The sequence below is a fragment of the Euphorbia lathyris genome, chromosome 5, assembly GCF_963576675.1.
Source record: "Euphorbia lathyris chromosome 5, ddEupLath1.1, whole genome shotgun sequence".
In the NCBI taxonomy this organism is placed as follows: domain Eukaryota; kingdom Viridiplantae; phylum Streptophyta; class Magnoliopsida; order Malpighiales; family Euphorbiaceae; genus Euphorbia; species Euphorbia lathyris.
Window position 1 is genome coordinate 90,610,271 of NC_088914.1, and position 18,640 is coordinate 90,628,910.

General features: G+C 28.7%; 1 long non-coding RNA gene across 1 annotated transcript; it reads left to right on the top strand.

Moving 5' to 3' along the window:
- The first annotated feature begins 1,162 nt into the window (after positions 1-1,162).
- Positions 1,163-5,832, top strand: LOC136230594 (uncharacterized). Its single transcript, XR_010689463.1, has 4 exons — positions 1,163-1,540; positions 1,617-1,794; positions 4,286-4,365; positions 5,451-5,832. It is a non-coding gene; the product is annotated as an uncharacterized lncRNA (long non-coding RNA).
- The last annotated feature ends 12,808 nt before the right edge of the window (positions 5,833-18,640 follow it).

Here is an 18,640-nt window from a genome sequence, read left to right on the forward strand (position 1 = left end):
CTCGTGGCTTATGGCCTTTACAAAAAAAAAAAAAAAACTCTATAGTTTTTTATAAGAAAAAAAAAACTCATTTGTTTTTAATTTTAAACAATGGCAAGCTACTGATAGACCAGTTTTATCTTTTCAGTTGATTCATTTAATAGTTCATAAACAACTGTTTTGGCATTGTTAAAGCTTGAGACATGATGCCTTAAATGCTTGAGACTATGTTAACCTTTTCTACAGTAGCAATATAGTATATTAAGCTTGTCTATATTCACTTGCCTATGATTTGAGTTCTAATCAAATGGCCACCGTATTCTCATCAGTATTTCAGCATTTCAACAAATTCCAGTGTAGCTATTAATTAGCAATTCAATTCAACTTTGTCATTTTTGGAGTGAAAATAGATATTCTCAACAACTTTAATTAGAAACAGTCTTAAAGCACCATCTACTATTTAGACTCTGTTTTTTTAATATTGAAGTTAAGCAAATTGAACTGAAATGAAATAAATGTTATTGAACTGAATTGAACTGAATGTTACTGGACTAAAATTACTGATACTGAAATTAAGTAATAAAGAAACAGCTTTAGACTTATTGGAATTATTGGTAGCTATTACTTTTTATATGGTTGATTTTTTTAAAAAAAACTTTTTTGCTTCGTGTAAAATCGGACTGTTTGGCTTGGTGTAAAATCAGCCCCCTAGCCGAGCAGTTCTGTATTCGTCACTGGTAAAAAGTAGCAATAAGTTGTCGGTATTGGTATTGTTAGAAGAATTTTGATTTACATTGAGAATATTTTCCTTTAGATGATTTATTGTAAATTAATATGATGTGATTTAGTGTGTTGAATCAATATTTTAATAATTAGATAAGACTTTTTTTTTTTTTTTGATAATAATAATTAGATAAGACTTTATTGTATTGTTCTATTGTTTGTGGAAGAGAGAAGGTAGCACATTCACATGGAAAAACTTTTTTGCTTTGGAGTTTTGCCCTTTGCATTAAAAAAAAAGTAATTAATTTAGTAATTAATCCTTACATCTATATTTAATATATTATTTAGTTCTCGTATGTGATAAAACACCATTTAGTTTTGGTGCAGGCTATCCTTAGTTTGTTAAAAAAAACAAAGTAAGAATTACTTTGGATTTACCCTTCATTTTCATTGTAATTGGAATAGATCTGAACCATTCAATATCTTGTAAACGTTTTTGAGGAATTTAACTTGTTGACTTACTGTTCCGGTTATCTTCTTTTCTCCAATTTTATTCACACAAAAGTAGACATCGTTCTGTACTCCTCCTCAACTCCTTCCGTAATTCTTCGATCTTCATCAACTGCTCTTCTCAACTCTTTCTGGTCTCCATCGAATTTTCTTTCCATATCTATTTCATTGACTCCCTCTCCTCAACCCAACTGACCTCCATCTTCTAAATTTAACTCCACCACCAAACTCATCCATCTCGTATGAATCTTGTTGGGTTTAGCTTCTATTTTGAAATTGATCCTCCAACTCGTAATTCAATCGGATCTTTTGGGCTTCCATAATTCTGGTAAGTTTCCTTTCCAATTTTAAATCTAAATTCGATAATTTATGATTGAAATTCTTCTTCTTTTGTTTGAACCTAGTTAGGATTAGCTTTCCTAAAGAATCTTTTGCCAATTGAAATTGATGCTCGAAATCTTTGAATTGGAGAGTTATCTAGAGATTGAATTCATCAAACAAGTATCTATGATATCTTACTTGAACTCGCCTCTGTGAAGCCAGATTGTATCGATGGAATTGTTTGGCCCTTTCATAATTTTGGTAAGTTTTTAATCCCTTTATCTAATTAAGATACAAAATAATAAGCATTGGTTATTTTACTGCAATTTTGAGTTTGCTATAGTAATGAGCAGTTGAATGATTTTTATGTATTGATCTAATATTGTGTTGTGAAAAATAGGATTGTGGAATCAAAAGTCCTCTGTTGATTTTTAAAACTCAATTGTTATGAAACCGTCTTTGAATCCTACTTGACTACCTATGCTAAATCAGTTTGCAATATGTTTAAGCTTAATTAAATGCATGAGTTGTTGCCAACACACATCCTAATTTTTTGTTGTATGATGGTGCTTCTCATTTATACTGTCAGTTGAACGTACCAAATTCACACCATATTTATGTACTTTTGTTATCAAATTCATACTAGTGGGCCTCAGATTGAACTTCATCTTGAGCACAAAGTTTTCACTTGTAACCTTACTTCTATTTGAAGGGGGCAATTATAAACTAAAAGAAGAAGAAGCTGAACCTTTAAATTTCTGTGTTATGAGGTTAGAACTCTCTTTGACTGAGTTGTTATTAACTCCTAGCAGAATAGTTAGAGGAAATAATACCCTTAACAAACAAGAAAATTCAAGCTATTGACAGAATCATGTGTAATGGATCATAGAAAAAAATATAGCGTTGCTAATTTGACACAAAAATTTAAATTACAAGTTATTTTTTCAAATTAATGATGTGTAGCAAGTGTTCAATTTGACAAGTTGTTAGACATGCGGAGAACTGGAACGTGTCCGCACTTGAAGCAGTAGGCCAGATATTCACCCCTAGCTTTGGAAGACCAAATGCTAGAACTTAAGCAAATTTCTGAAACTCTGAGGGTATTATAAGGTTCTCCATAGGGCCTGGTGAAACTATGTTTGTGGTTAGCTTAGTTCTAGTTATATTCATGTGGTTAGCTTAGTTGTAGTTATAGACTGAATATGAATAGTAACTAATTAAGGTAGTTGCTTATTTGTTTTTTCTTTTCTACTTTTTACAATGCTTTACTATAATTATAAATGCTTTACTATAATTATAAAGGGCATGAAGCATAGGATTAACATGATGGTAGTTTATACCCAAAAATAAATTACTTTAATATTAGTGTTTGAGAATTGTTTAAGCATGATGATGATAATATACGAGGAATAGCGCATGGGCATGCATGATTATAATAATGCATCACGACAAAAAAAAAACAGGCTTTTAACAACAATTTTATAAACTGTCTCATGGGATCAACTAAAAAAGCCCAGAATATTAATTGGCCCTGACTAATATAAATCCACAGGTTATATAGGCGTTGTAATCTTTAATCCATAACACATTCTTAACTTCATATCTCCTGTATCGCAGTCCCAAATTGTTAGTTCCCCAAACTTCCGATCACCGTTCGTTAAACTTACCTTTCGCTTTTCTTCGTTTGCCTTTCACCGTTCTCTGTTCGCCTGTCGCGATCGAAGTTTTCTGATGGGTTTCCTTTTGTTCCTCAATACTCAGTCTCAGTCTATGTCGTTCTTGTTCAACACTGCTTCTGGCTTAGATATTTCTTACTGAAACAGGATCAAAACCACTTCCAACTGATTCAACAAAAGGTAAATAGTAGCAACAATGGTCTAATGTAGTTGAAGTTAGATAAGGTTCTACATTAATATTATATTTTGTAAAGTCGCATAAGCAAATACCTATATTTTCTTTCGATCATATTGATGATAAGGAAATCCGATTTTGATAAGGAATTACCTAGTTTCACAAGCTTAACTAAACAGCATATATACTGTCTCTGCAGGTTGTAATGGTTGATTTTTTCATGGCTAATCAAATGTGCAGTCAGGGAGCTTCAATTTTAAAATAATTTCATACTATATACATATATGTGCAAGGCTTTTTTTTCAGTGAAAAGACCCACAGTTTACAAATTTATGGTGTTTCCTCGGTGCATAATGTGATGAAATTAGTTTCTGATATTGAAGTGAATTAATTTTGATGTTGAAGTGAATTAATGATTAGAAAATGTTCACTATGCATTAAGAATATGCTTAATGGTGCTATGCTCTGCTTACATTAACACTAGACTAAAGTATTGCCCTTTTAATGCAAGAATATCTAACCATATATTTTAAGCTGAAAGATTTCCTAAGAGTCCTTGTAGATCTCTTTGTCATGAATTTGTTCTTTTTTTTTGTATGAGTAGATATTACTGCATTCAACACTACAAGAGTTTGATATGTGAAATATTGCCGACATGCAAATGTGAAAAAATATTTCCACTATTGATTGAAGTTCAAATGCAGCATATGAATCTGAAAATTATGTTAACAGAGGAATTTAGATTTATCATGTCCTCTTTTTAGTTTCTTTATTCTCTCATGCATACTGCTATAACATGGCTAAGCACATATGCAAGCATAAACATGGTAATGTACACGGTTTTCTCTTATGGGTTCTCTTTTATTTTCCAAATTACTAACATGGAGATTATCAATTCTAGGTCATGGTTACTATGATAAGCTTGTGGTCCCAATAATTGAAAATACTGCCAATGAAAGGGAACTCAGAATTATCAAGGAGGTAAATTAACTCCCAAATTTTCCTCTTGTTTCTATTAATTCACAAGTCTATTGAAAATTTAGCTTGTATTGTTGTAAGTTGTGATACTTTATCCCTTTACAAATCATTTGATAAATCATTTGATGTTCTTTATTTTTGAAATAAGCAAAGTTCTTTGACATGTGCCTTTATTTTACAGCTTAATATCAATGTGTTAAGCTAAGCTATGTTAAAAGAAACAATAATTTTTTATGGTTATTTAATTTCTTAAGAATCATATATTGAATTGTTAATAGAAAAACACATGTTTACAAATTAAAGGTTCATTTGAGTGATAAAGGTTCAAGTCGTATAAGCTAGGGTTTAAAGCATTATTTGACCTCTGATCTTTTCAAAATTTTGGCATATGGCCTCTGACCTATTATTTGGTTACATTTGGCCTTTGACCTATCCCAATTGGTGAAATTTCAACTAATTTGTATGAATACTTAACGGAATTATTATCTCATTGACAAATAACGATATTTTGACACTTGAACTTGACATGTGATATTTCTTAAAGTTATTTTTGCCATATTATGTGCAAATAATTAATTAGATTAAAAAATAAAAAAATAAAAAACAAATTCTAAACTAAAATCTATTAAATTCAAGTGTCAAAATATTGTTACTTATATACAAATTGGGTGAAATTTCACCAATTGGGATAAGATCAATGGTCAAATGTAACCAAATAATAGGTCACGGCCAAATGATAAAATTTTGGATAGGTAAGAGGCCAAATAGTGCTTTAAACCTATAAGCTAGATATTTAAAGTTAGTAAAGATAACAAACTTAGATTGAAGAGAACCCATTTAAAAACTGCTTGAACAACCTCGAACTAATTAATTGGATTAAAAAGATGTCTAACGTGCACCTTCTTAATGAGTCTCTCAAAAGCTTGAGTACCATGTTGTTTCATATATGCCAGGAGAAGATGCATGCTCCTATTCTACTTTGCTGTAAACACATATTTTGTGAAGATTGTGTATCAGAATGATTAGTTAATAATATTCTTTTATGTTCGTTGTTAGTATCATTTTGCTGAGTGACATTCTGATTTCAGGTTTGAAAGAGGGATAATGTGCCCGTTGTGCAGGGCGTTGGTGAAACCTGCAGATCTGAGATCATTTGGTGATGGATTAACCACTTTATTCTTCCAGATATTTTCAATTTTTCTACTGTAAAAATTGAAAGAATTCTAACACAGACCCAAACGGACAGACGGACACTTGGTGAGATGTGGTGCACAGGTAAAATGTGAATTAACCAAGGAAATGAAACCAGTACAGTACAGTACAAATAGATGATGAATAGGCATGTTGTGGTCCTTTTACGAAGAGAAAAAATTCGAGTGTATCTCTCAAGACAAACACGTCTTCGTAGTTTTTAAATAGATTGTTGATTGTACTAAGAGTTTTTGAATGACAATATATGGTTATAGTTTATTTGCTACCAATGACAACATATTATAATCTCAAAAGAATCAATTTTTATCATTATTGACCAGCAATTCAGTTTCGTCGTAGCATATGAGATGACCTTAGAAAACGTTAGCGACAGAAAACTTTCGTCAGAAAAAGTATGAAGCTAATTACCGACGGTTACACAGATTACAACGGATTACGAATGACATTTCTGTCAGTAAATATTTTCTTGAAGCGTTTGAAAATCATTGTAGAGGCGGTTTAAACTGCATTTAGGAAAACGTCTCTAAGAAAAACCATAAAATAGACACATGCAGCACACGTTAGATAAATTGTTCAAGTGAATTAAAATTGCTGGATATAATTTATATAAAGTTGTTTTTAAAAAAAAATCATAAACTTTGTGAAAAATAAAGTTTTATGTAAAATATTTGAATTTTACTTAAATTCTTTATTTTTAGACATAATTTATGTAAAGTTTGACTAAATTTACGTATACTTTTTATTTAACAAAAAAAAAATCTACAAACTTTGTAAAAATAGAGTTTTACGTAAAACCTTTGAACTTTACGTAAATCTTTTATTTTAGACATAATTTACGCAAAGTTGTGCTAAATTTACGTATACTTTTTATTTTCTAAGAAAAAATCCACAAACTTTGTGAAAAAATAGAATTTTACGTAAAACCTTTGAATTTAAAATCCACAAACTGTGTGGAAAATAGGGTCTTACATCAAACTTTTAAACTTTATGTAAATCTTTTTACTTTTAGATATAATTTACATAAAGTTTGATTAAATTTACATAACGTTGTTATCTTGGAGATAAAATCTAGAAACCTTGTGAAAAATAGAGTTTTACGTAAAACCTTTGAACTTTACGTAACCTTGTGAAATATAGAGTTTTCTGTAAAACCTTAGGATTTTACGTAAATCTTTTATTTTTAGACATAATTTACGCAGGGTTTGACTAAATTTACGTAACCCTTCTACTTTAGGAGAAAAATCCACAAATCTTGTGAAATAGAGATTTACGTAAAACCTTTAAACTTTATGTAAATCTTTTATTTTTAGATTTAATTTACGTATAGTTTGACTAAATTTACGTAACCTTTTTATTTTAGGAGAAAAAAATTCACAAACCTTGTGAAAATAGAGTTTTACGAAAAACCTATGAATTTTACGTAATCTTTTATTATTTGACATAAATTACGTAAAGTTGGACCTAATTTACGTAACCTTGTTAATTTAGGAGAAAAAATCCACTAACCTTGTGAAAATTAGAGTTTTACGTAAAACCTTTGAAATTTACGTAAATCTTTTATTTTTAGATGTAATTTACGTATAGTTCGACTAAATTTACATAACATTTTTATTTTAGGAGTAAAAAAATTCACAAACCTTGTGAAAATAGAGTTTTACGTAAAACTTATGAATTTTACGTAAATCTCTTATTTTTAGACATAATTTACGTAAGATTTGAATAAATTTACGCAACCCTTTTACTTTAGGAGAAAAATCCACAAATATTGTGAAAAATAGAGTTTTACGTAAAACCTTTGAACTTTACATAAATGTTTTATTTTTAGATATAATTTACGTATAGTTTGACTAAATTTACGTAACCTTTTTACTTTAGGGGAAAAAAATTCATAAAGCTTGTGAAAATAGAGTTTTACGTAAAACCTATGAATTTTACGTAAATCTTTTATTTTTAAACTTAATTGACGTAAGGGTTGACTAAATTTACGTAATCCTTTTACTTTAGGAGAAAAATCCACAAACCTTATGAAAAATAGAGTTTTACGTAAAACCTTGAAACTTTACGTAAAGATTTTATTTTTAGATATAATTTACGTATAGTTTGACTAAATTTACGTAACCTTTTTATTTTAGGAGAAAATAATTGACAAAGCTTGTAAAAATAGAGTTTTACGTAAAACATATGAATTTTATGTAAATCTCTTATTTTTAGACATAATTTACGTAAGATTTGACTAAATTTACGTAACCCTTTTACTTTAGGAGAAAAATCCACAAACATTGTAAAAATTAGAGTTTTACGTAAAACCTTTGAACTTTACGTAAATATTTTATTTTTAGATATAATTTACGTATAGTTTGACTAAATTTACGTAACCTTTTTATTTTAGGAGAAAAAAATTCACAAACCTTGTGAAAATAGAGTTTTATGTAAAACCTATGAATTTTACGTAAATCTTTTATTTTTAGATATAATTTACGTAAGGTTTGACTAAATTTACGTAACCTTACTATATTAGGAGAAAAAATCCACAAAATTGTGAAAATTAGAGTTTTACGTAAAACCTTTGAACTTTACGTAAATATTTTATTTTTAGATATAATTTACGTATAGTTTGACTAAATTTATGTAACCTTTTTTGTTTTAGGAGAAAAATCCACAAAAATTGTAAAAACTAGAGTTTTACGTAAAACTTTTGAACTTTACGTAAATATTTTATTTTTAGATATAATTTACGTATAGTTTGACTAATTACGTAACCTTTTTATTTTAGGAGAAAAAAATTCACAAACCTTGTGAAAATAGAGTTTTACGTAAAACCTATTAATTTTACGTAAATCTTTTATTTTGAGACATAATTTATGTAAGGTTTGACTAAAGTTACGTAACCTTGTGATTTTAGGAGAAAAAATCCACAAACCTTGTGAAAATTAGAGTTTTACGTAAAACCTTTGAACTTTACGTAAATATTTTATTTTTAGACATAATTTACGTATAGTTTGACTAAATTTAGGTAATCTTTTTATTTTAGGAGAAAAAAATTCACAAAGCTTGTAAAAATAGTGTTTTACGTAAAACCTATGAATTTTACATAAATCTCTTATTTTTAGACATAATTTACATAAGATTTGACTAAATTTACGCAACCCTTTTACTTTAGGAGAAAAATCCACAAACATTGTGAAAATTAGAGTTTTACGTAAAACCTTTGAACTTTACATAAATATTTTATTTTTAGATATAATTTACGTATAGTTTCACTAAATTTACGTAACCTTTTTATTTTAGGAGAAAAAATTTAAAAAGCTTGTGAAAATAGAGTTTTGCGTAAAACCTATGAATATTACGTAAATCTCTTATTTTTAGACATAATTTACGTAAGATTTGACTAAATTTACGTAACCCTTTTACTTTAGGAGAAAAATCCACAAACCTTATGAAAAATAGAGTTTTACGTAAAACCTATGAATTTTACGTAAGATCTTTTATTTTTAGACATAATTTACGTAAGGTTTAACTAAATTTACGTAACCTTGTTATTTTAGGAGAAAAAATCCACAAACATTGTGAAGATTAGAATTTTACGTGAAACTTTTGGACTTTACGTAAAGATTTTATTTTTTAGATATAATTTACATATAGTTTGACTAAATTTACGTAACATTTTTATTTTAGGAGAAAAAATTCACAAACCTTGTGAAAATAGAGTTTTACGTAAAACCTATGAATTTTACGTAAATCTCTTATTTTTAGACATAATTGACGTAAGATTTGATAAAATTTACTTAACCCTTTTACTTTAGGAGAAAAATCCACAAACATTATGAAAATTAGAGTTTTACGTAAAACCTTTGAACTTTACGTAAATATTTTATTTTTAGATATAATTTACGTATAGTTTGACTAAATTTACGTAACCTTTTTATTTTAAGAGAAAAAAATTCACAAACCTTGTGAAAATAGAGTTTTACGTAAAACCTATGAATTTTACGTAAATCTTTTATTTTTAGACATAAGTTACGTAAGCTTTGACTAAATTTACGTAACCTTGTTATTTTAGGAGAAAAAATCCACAAACATTGTGAAAATTAGAGTTTTATGTAAAACTTTTAAACTTTACGTAAATATTTTATTTTTAGATATAATTTACGTATAGTTTGACTAAATTTACGTAACCTTTTTATTTTAGGAGAAAAAAATACACAAACCTTGTGAAAATAGAGTTTTACGTAAAACCTATGAATTTTATGTAAATCTTTTATTTTTAGACATAATTTACGTAAGGTTTGACTAAATTTACGTAACCTTTTTATTTTAGGAGAAAAAATCCACAAACCTTGTGAAAATTAGAGTTTTACGTAAAATCTTTGCATAAATATTTTATTTTTAGATATAATTTACGTATAGTTTTGCTAAATTTAGGTAACCTTTTTATTTTAGGAGAAACAAATTCACAAACCTTGTGAAAATAGAGTTTTACGTAAAAATTTTATTTTATCAGTCCATATGTTAAATATCTAACATATTGTTTAGTTCTCGTATTTTAATAATATATTGTTTACTTCTTATTTTTTATTTTGATTAGTTTTGTTACTTAAAATTTTAAATTATTAAACAGATTAATCCCTCTACAGGGGACTAAACTGTTGAATTGAACTAAAATTAAGGACTGAATAATGTATTATTAACATATAATGACTAAATAGTGATTAGATTAAAATATAGGGACTCATATATTATTTATCTTGTAATTAATAATTTTTAAAGTTTCCATAATTAAATATTACCTGCTATAGCAGGTTACCTTTTATATTAATTTTAATTAATCTTATTTTTATTAACACATGTCCAATTACTATTGGATACTAAAAGAAAGTATTATTACTTTTTTTTTTCCAACATAGTAACCATACAATTTACCTTTAGTTTTAACTTTTATTCTATTAAATATTAACCCTTTATATAAGAACTGAACTGTTTAACTATTAAAATATTTGAAAAATTAAACCGTAAAATATCACAAAAATTAAAGACTAGATATTGTATTATTAAAATATAAGGAATAAATAATAAGTTAGATAAATATGTTAGGTTAAAATGTGGAGAGATGAATAAATTATTTTAAAAAAATGATAAAACAACAAGTGTAATATTTAATTAGTTTAAATTATTTTATTAATAATGACAAAATGTTCTCTCTTTATTTGAATCCTTGTTTCAGCTTTGATATGTTGTCGCTTGTTCTAGCTTCTGCTGCTGCTTGATAATTTTGGATAGTTTATTTGGTAATTACTATATATATATATATAGGGATAAGATGTAAAAATACTCTTAACATTTCAGCTAGGAGTAATTTTACCCTTAACGTCTAAAATAGTGTAATTTTACCTCTAACGTTGGCAGTCAAGAGCAATTTTATCCCAACACTGTCAAGTTTGGTCAATTTGAGAAATAATTCATTAATGAGTAAAATTAACGAGTTGTTGCGAGAAAAACCCCGTGAACAAGCTCAAAAGTGGCCCAAAACAAGATTTAGAGCTCAAATCAATCAACTTTGTAACGAACCGAGAATGAGCAGGCCATAGTTCGGTTCGGCTCGACTCAATTACAACCCTATCCTTAAGGCCGCATCATGCTTCGACATGTTCAGCAAGTTTTTGTTTAAAAATGTTTAACCCAAGCTCAGTTCAATCCGCTGTTAATTTAGATGGCTTGGGCCGGACTAGAGCCGGGTTCAAAAATCAGATCTCAAACCCTGCCCATATAAGTTCATATATATATAATAAAAAAAATTATATTTATATTTAAAAATAAGTCTTACTTTGTTTTTTTCACCATTGGATAAGCTTACTTTGTCAAAATTCATCACCATCTAATGGTGGAAAAAATAAAATAAGGCTTACTTTGTCAAAAACAAAGTAAGCATAGCCTAACCCAAAATAAATATTAATATATAAATATATTAATTTATTAATTTATTAACTAAAATTAATAAGCGTGACAGGTTGGATTGGCTAATACTATTTTTATAAAACGCAAGTCCGCACAAAAAGAGATAGACTTTATCAGGCCTGAACCAGACGGATTTAAAGAAATTTTCATATCCAAACATGATCCAGGACACACGGGTTTAACAGGTGTTCAAGTTTTGTACTCTAGTATCATACTCTGAACCGGATCATTACAACCATCATTGTAAAGTTTTCATTACATTTACCTTTCATTGAATTAATTCTAATTAAAAGTTGTCAATAATATATTTAATAGTGATTGAAACTGAAATCTCTTTCTACAAATGCAGTGTATGTTATCATCTGAACCAAAGTTTTCAATAATATATAGTGTTTTTCAACCTTATGTTATATTTCATAAAAGACAGAAAAAATCTTAAATTCAAGATTGGCGACCATGTGCATCATTCCATGGAAGAAAATGTAACCAATTGAATTCAAAGGATAAGGAAAGAAAGATAGAGAATTATACATTAAAAATAATTAAGGTACACATTTGAACATGTTTTTTAACAAATACAAATTTATCCCTAGCCTACCATATAATAGTATCAAGCAATACTCTTCTCTAATAAAACATTTAAATGGAGTGATTTAACAGTTATTCAACCCTTACATTGGAGATTGCAAACAAGTTTTGTTAATAAATTGGTTTCTTGTATTCTAACAGATTGTTTTAAATGTTTTAATAACATAGTAAACATTTCTGCATTTTAGACTGTTACCAATTAAGAATGACTTGAGTGATTAATGGTCTCAAGTCATTTAAACTAGATTTCAAGTTTGAGCCATAGTGTATGCAAAAAGCTTTAATTAGGAGAATATCCACCTAAATGGTGTTTGACGAATGCCGAACTGAGAAATTAGATAAACTATAAAAAAATATTTTAAGCAGAATTTTATGTGACTAAGTTGAATCTGACAGACCTAAATATTGACATTTTGACAGATTATTCATACATGCGTCGGTCACAAATGTCATATATGATAATTAAATAACGAGTTAAATAATAGTAAATCAGTATGTGCAAAAACCTTAGAGGTAAAATTACACAATTTCGTACCTTTGTAAATTTGCACTTTTTAAAAAATTTAAAATAATAAAATAAATAATAATAAAATAAATAATTAAAATAATAAAGGGTAAATAATTTATTAGTCTTTATATTTTTTACGTAATACATTGTTTTGTGCTCATATTTTAATAATACATTGTTTAGTTCTTTTTTTTTTTTGAAAAGGAAGTTCTTAACTTTTGCTTTATCCAATAGTTCAGTCCTTTATAAAAGTGATTAAACTATTTTTACAATTCAAATATTTAAAGGATTAACTGTTGAATAGAATAAATATTAATGACTAAATATTGTATTATTAAAATATAAAAACTAAATGATACATTAGTTAAATAAATAGAGAATAATAAATTATTTACCATGATAATAATAAGAACATCACTTTACAAAAAAAAAAAAAAACATCACTTTAACTAGAGTCTATATATATTGGCATTTAATTAGTTGTACATCAATAAAAGAAGAAGGGGTTAATAATATGACCAAGACTGTTTTTTTCTCGTTTCCTCTTGATTTCCTTTTGTCTTTGCTTTCAAAAGATAATATGTGAGTTAACTTTCTTAGACTAATCCCGATCTAACTTATTGTGGTGTTTTGTTTTTTCCTTTTTTTCCCTAAAAAAATAGTACGTTAGTTGGATAAATAGAGAATAATAAATTATTTACCATGGTAATAATAAGAACATCACTAATCATTTTATAAAAAAAAACATCACTTTAACTAGAGTCTATATATGTTGGCATTTAGTTAGTTGTACACCCATAAAATATGACCATGACATGACATATATATGTTGGCATTTAGTTAGTTGTACACCCATAAAATATGACCATGACATGACATGACAAGAAAGAAGGTTGCATTATGTTGTGAATGTGAATACAGAATTTTTCACATTTTAATTATTTTTGATATATGATTTTCTTTCCAATATACATTTAATATTCCATTTCCGCATCAACCAAAAAAACGAAATTAGAATAATTCTAAAAATAACCAACATGATGTCGATTGATTTGCATTTTTCCGTTTGTAAAACCAATGATTTTCAGATTTAGACCGCCAATTTAATTGTTGATGATTTTAAAATAAAAAAAATTAAAAATTGATAATAATCTAAACAATTTTAATTCTTCAACTGTTTAGCGTGGAAGTTATTTAAGTATTGTTTATTTATGAGAGAAATTTAATATTTAGAGTGAGACCTTAACAATGATGGTTTTGAAAAAAAATGCTTAATGCATCATTAGGCCACCTGAATTTGCGTAAAATATAATTAATTAATCACTTAAATACAAAAAAAAAGTAAGCTGCATATGAAGATGTGTTACACGTGACTTAAAATGTTACATACTTTACATAATAGATTAAAAATGAAGTTTTTACTTATTCAACTATAAAACTTGTAATATTATAACAGCATAGCCCGACCTTAGTCGTTTTATTTTTTTAAGACGCGTGCAGTACATCTTTCACATTTAACTTTTTTTTTTCAAATAAATGATTAATTGATTACATTTTAAGCAAGTTCATGGGGCTAACTGTACATTTTATGCGAGTTGAAGGTGCTGTCGGGATACTTTCTAAGTTGAAGGAGCCAATTAAATTGTTTTGACAAATTTAGAGGGCAAATGATATATTAAACTGAAAAAACGTGGTTTCATGATAAATATGATACTAAACTAATTTAATTATTTGAAACATGCGAGAAGATAACACGAACATCTATTTGCAAAGCATAAAGATTATTTTTGAAATTATTCTAAAATTAGAAGATAACACGATTCACAATCGTTTTATTTTTTTAAAACGCGTGCAGTGCATCTTTCACATTTAACTTTTTTTTTCAACTAAGTGATTAATTGATTACATTTTAAGCAAGTTCATGGGGCTAACTGTATATTTTATGCGAGTTGAGGGTGCTGTCGGGACACTTTCTAAGTTGAGCATCTCGCTTCTGGACACAATGAACTTTGTGGTTTCGGACGTCTTCCGAGAAGGCAATATGGATGCTGATTGCCTAGCTAATTTGGGATGGAATAACACTTCAGCATGCTGGTGGGATCCTCATCCGCTGGTTCTCAATTCTTCTATTATTGATAATTGTATAGGATGTACGATGCATCAGTTTGCTTAACTTTGGACTGCTTTGTATTTTTTTCCTATATATATATTTTGAGTTCGGGTCTCGTGACAACTGAGGGGTGCCAACCTAGTTGGGATATCTCGACTCCTTGATACTCCTCTGCCTTTAATAAAAAAAATTATATATAATCTCGAAAATAACCTACTACATATCTAGACCTTTTTTGTGACTATTCCAAAATATCCATAATATATATATAACACTTAGAAATGTTTTAGCCTTTCTTCTTTTTCCCTTCCGTTTGACTTCGCATATTTTGCAATATGCGAAGTATGCGAAAACAATATTTGGTTCAGAACATGATTTTAATTCGCATATTTCGCAATATGCAAAGCATGCGAAGATAATACAAATTCACATAATAACTTTCAGCTTCGCATATTTCGCAATATGCGAAGTAAAAGACGTGTTTTTAAGCAGTATTATCTTCGTATACTTCGCATATCGTGAAATATGTGAAGTGGTATATAACAAAAAAAAACATAATAACAAGGATGCAATAATAATTCTAACATTAAAATCATAACATTATCAAAATTTACAACAAGATTGCAACAATAACAATATTAAATAATAATATTATCAAAATTTACAACAAGATTGCAACAATAATTCAAAACATAAACCCTAAATCCCAGAAGCGAAGAAAAATTGGTGGAATAAGCGTCTTTTGAGAAGACGGAATAAGCGTCCTTTTGAGATGATAAATGGAATCCAAAGTTTGTGGTGATTTTTCTTTTCTTTTCAGAAAAGAATCCAAGAAAAATCGGCAAGTTCCCACCTCACCTCCCCTACATCCTAGTACACCTCCGCCTTCTTGAAAGGGATGTTATGTATTCAACCACCTTCATAAAAATTAAGTCGTGTTAGTAAGAAAAATGACGATTTGGACTCGCAAAAGAAGATTCTGCGAAGTATGTGAAGAGAAATATGTAACAGAAAAATGACGATTTTAATTCGCGAAACCAGATTACCCGATGTATGCGAAGGTAAAAATTATGAACATTTCTCTACGTTGACTTTGCGTAATCAGTTTTCGTGAATTTCAGTCTCTTTTTTCTCGCAGACCTTCGCAAAAATCATTTTGTGAAGTGATTTTCTGGGGAAAAAACGAAGAGAAAACAATAGATACTTACATTTTTTCCGCCTTTTACCATTAAAATCGTCAATAACCATATAATAAATGTAAAAAAACAATCAAAATAACATCGAATAACAATGTCTTCCATCCGCACAAGAAGAAAGAAGCCAAGGGACGAGAAGAAACAAGAAAATGAAAAACCATGGCTTAATTTTCTAGAAATAGAAAGATCAGGAACCAAGAGAAAAAAAGAGGAAGAAGAGAAAGACACGGTGATGAAGAGAGGAAGATCAAAAGTCTAGGAATGGGAAGTGAAAGAGAAACCGTAAGGAAGAGGAAGTGTAAGATGAAAGGTTGGGGTATTTTGGGAAAGTCACACAAAAATATTAATCTAGTAGATTCGTTAAATGAATTAAATATATAAATAGGTCTTTTATTTGACTCAATTTTATAATTTTCTCAAAATTGAATTATATATAATCACGTGCATATTGAATGACAGACAATAGCTCAATGTTAATAAATATAATAAAATTTTTTGCAATGTTTTGTATAGCTATTTGAAAAAGAATTTCATACAAGAAACTTCAAAGAAAAATTCATCTTGAAACCTTAATTTTCTGGATTTTTTTTCATTAAGAATATTTCAAGATTTGATATATTAAACCTCAATGAATTATAATATCTGACATATATAGCAATTGGTGTTTTAAATCTGTGTGGTAAGTTCACAATGAATTCTCTATTTTTTTTCCGACCAATCCTTTTTTATCTGTCCCATAGTTTTTTCCAAGATTTCACTATGTCATTTTCCCTTTCACATGACACAAGATGCATAACAGACATTTGTTTCCGTGTCGTCTGAATAGTTTTCGTGACAGTATTTTAACTCTATATCATCTGAAGGTGGAAAAAAATGCGCTCGATTCTCAGATGATGTTACGATTACAGTCTATTGTCATCCCAAAAGAACGAGATTTTTATGAAAATTCACTTAACCATCAGACGACACTGCGAATAAATGATTGTCATTGTTATACGAAAATAAAAAAAAGCGGCAACCAAATATTAGAAAAGCGGGGGAGCAAAAAGTTCCTAAAATTTTAATGCGCCCAATCTTTTAGACAGCATATAAAAGCCAAAGTGAAAACCTAATTTCTTATTTTGTCTTATGGCCTCCATCACTGCCACCAGTAAGCTCACTTCTCACATTTCAAAACCCTCCCAAACCCTAGATCTTTCCAGTTCTTCAAACTCTCGCGGAATGAGCTTATATTTCTGACACTATAACTACGAGCTGCTTTCTTTGCAGTCTGGTTAGAGAAGAGATGCCAATTCCTATATTTCTGTACGATGATTCCACTTGAAGGTATCTATCCTTCTTCTTCTTCTATCTCTGCTAACTGTGGATTTCATCTTTGCTTAATGATTTTTCTCTCTTAATCTATGAGAAGTTGGGTTTTGGCTCTCATGTTTACATGCAAAACGGTCTAATAAATGCATATATTGGATGTGGATTTACATTTTGCCCGCCAATTGATTGATAATATATATGTCTTAGAGGACTTTAGTTTCTAAGAATTCTATGATTGTTGGATACTCCTAAATGGGTTCATACAGGAAAGATTTTTTTTATTATTTAGAGATGAGAGAAACAAGAATGGAGCCTGATGAGTTTACTTTAGTTAGCTTGCTTTTGGTATGTGCAGATAGATGCAATATTGACTTGTGCAGGTGGCATAACATGCCATAATCATAAAATTGATCATTTTGCAAACAAAGAGCCATTAAAATGGATAACGGCCTCCATTTCAAGCTGTTTTAACATGCTGGACTAGACAATAGTTTTATCTGTATATTCATACAAATGAAATAAACATTTGTATTGCTTTTTTTATTTAATAATAATATATAAAAACAAATATACTTTGACAGCTATAATAAGATCATGAATAAAGTTTGACAGGAATATGGAACTTGCAACAATCAGTACAAGAAACTTGAATTTCAGTAATTGAATTTATTTAATTTCGTGGTATTGTATATGAACATGGCATGCCTTTGGTGTTAAATTTGTAATTTTTATGGTATGTTCATGCTTGTTTGTTGTGTTTTAATAGGTTACCCATGTATACCCATTTAGTACCAGATTTTGAGTTTCAGGAAACTGCACTTCATCCTGCAACTATTTAACTTACAAGTGGTTGTTGGATTTGATTAGGGGGCTTGAAGCAATGAATGCTAGTGCTGCTTGCTATATTCTTGAAACCAAGAGCCACTATTTACGTAGATTTCATTATACATGTACACCTTCCGTTTTTCTGTGTAATATAATTGTTATTTGAGTTGTGACAGTGTCGGGATGTAGTACTAGAGCAATTCTGCATCATCTTATGCTTTATGACTCTTTCTATAAAAGATAAAGGGATTTTATTATATTGATGTTTAGGCACGGAAGTTACTCATTGTGATTCAGATCTTGTGAATATTTACGTAGCTCCTGATGATAAGCATTATAATGAATATGTTTTATTCATTTGCTTTTAGATTTTGAATTTTTTTTAATTGTTAGTTGCTTTGTTGTTTATAGATTTCTGTTAGGCTCTGGCTCAGCTCCGGTGCTTTCTGAGATATTATTGAGTGACTTTAGAAGTTGGCTCATCTTGCAACAACACCATCAATATTACTCTCGAGGTTACGCTCTCTTCCCTAACAATTTTTTTTTTGTTTATATAATCTTACAGAATCTAAATAA